We start from the raw sequence: 2,345 nt of genomic DNA, 5'->3' as shown, positions 1-2,345 counted from the left end.
AGTTGAGAACCTTTCTAAATTTAAACTACCTATATAGTCATAATTACATTAATATGGAACAAAATTTGTTTACAGTAATTTTCATATGGGCTTAATCATTCTTGAGAAAAATATACACACAGTAATTTTGAGTGAATTTATCAGCTAACATTAAATAAACGAATAAATAAAGCAAAAGTAAAAATCAATAAATGAACAGGAAATAAACCCATATTTATGTCATAGAAAGGCGTGTGTTCAGCACCGTCCTTACGTAGAGTATTGCGCTTGCAAGGGAAGGTGTCATACAATAGACTTAAAAACTTTGTTGTAGCAACAAGCTTACTTATTTGTAAAATTGAGAATATTTAAACGGAAAAAACAGGAGTTATTAAATAGTTTTTTTAAATAGTAGTATACTTTGCTCAGAAATCTCAGAACGGAGTGAGTGCCTGATTTTAAAATATTATCTGGGGAAATTGATTTGGATAAATAGTTTAAAATTGTATGAACATCATGATTCATTATATGCTGCAACCTATGCAAATTTCATACCAGTTAAAATTACTGGAATCAATGGAACAAAATCGTCAGGCTTTCTCATCCTTAAAGCCTTATTATTGCCTGCATTGACTCTTTACCGTCAGCAACAGGACCCAAGTATCCTCGGTTCCCTTCAGAGGCAGAAGAACGTTGCCCACTCCAGCACTGCCACTTCGGGAAGATTTATATACGTTCAGTCACCGGCAGCTGTGGCCTAAGATGCATAGATCACTTTCCAACTATCAAAAAGTCCCCAGAGCGAAACGTAGTTTTACGGACGTGTTTTGAATTCTAAACCACTTCGCTACGCTTCATCTTCGTACGTGTGAAGTACGTTTCATCCATCATTTACATGTGAAATGATTTACTCATTTCATTTTCCGATTGTTTAAACAGTCTAATGGCTGAAGATAGTAACAAACGGAAGAGGTGCTCGCAAATTTTGCTTCACGGTGCACTGTCCTAACAATCCAATTGAAAAATATGGTCTGGCAGGAAGGTTGCATGGTAGCATACAGTCGCTCGTCATTTCATTCACCCGTGGCGACTTGTGTGAACTATGTATTAATCTCTGACCCGGGGCTAAATTAAAAACAACATACGGACTTTGTCGCGGAGGCTGAAATTTTGATTTTTCGCTCTTTATCCCAGCTATCGAACATAGCAAATGATCCGAGAATTAGAAGTATAACGTTAACTATAACTAAAACTGTAACTATAACTATAACGTTAACTATATCTATAGCGTTTACTGTAATTAAAACGGTAACTATAACTATAACGTTAACTATAAGTATAACGATAAACTATAACCATAACGTTAACTAATGGTATAACGTTTATAAAATATTCATGACTATAACGTTTACTAAAACAATAACGTTAACTAGTATAACTAACGTAATCCCATGCCTATAACTTATTACTAAAACTATACCGTTATCTAAACTGGAACTGCTGGTGTTTCCACAGCCTCGGACCCGTATACTGATGAACGATCGAGGGTGCAATTTTCTTTTTAAACTTAGGTACTTGATATAAAGTAAGTCAAGTTGATACACAAATTTACCATTTTGTGCTGTGTTGTGATATTAAAAAACTCGGTTTTTATTATTTGTGTGTACAATTTTGATACTAGCGAATTTATTTACCTTTCAATTTATAAATCCAACAATTCTATTCACTCTTCCTTTTCCCTATGATTCGCGATCAATCCTCCAAAATGTAATTTTATTCCGAAGTAATATCGCGACACGATAAGTAGCGTGAATACGGGTTTAACCATTCCATTCAATATTTCCATTGCCTAGCTTCAAACAAACAGATAAAACATAAACACACAAAATTTACATATATCTGCGATGGCAACAAGCACTGATAAATTTGTCATCATGCCAAATAAATGTGGTTTAGTTCATTTTAAAGGGAAATATAAACTAAGGAAACAAGAACATTCCCTCCCTAGCGATATTAAGGAATTAATTAAAGAGTTCTCGTAGTGATCTGTAAATGGCCTATATACTACTGTATGTGTACTTCTGAGCTTGTTAGTTAGAACAGTGCCATGCTTGGCATAAATAGGAAGCTAAATATTGATCGTGCCATCTTGAAAGGCCTTCGGAGGTGTGGTATATCATCGAAACTTACATCTATTATGAATATTAAAAACATTTATTGCTCATGAAAAAAAACTGACATAACACGCATTGCATTTACACTTCTCCATCGAAAAGGTAAATGCGTTTGCTTAACTCTATAAGACAATAATATTTTTTTTGTCTTCGTTGTTCTTCAAATTAACATAGACTAATTTCGATTGTGAC

The sequence above is a fragment of the Hyalella azteca genome, unplaced genomic scaffold (genome assembly GCF_000764305.2).
Source record: "Hyalella azteca isolate HAZT.00-mixed unplaced genomic scaffold, Hazt_2.0.2 contig1108, whole genome shotgun sequence".
Classification (NCBI taxonomy): Eukaryota; Metazoa; Arthropoda; class Malacostraca; order Amphipoda; family Hyalellidae; genus Hyalella; species Hyalella azteca.
The sequence above is the reverse complement of the archived record's forward strand: the minus strand, read 5'-3'. Positions refer to the sequence as shown.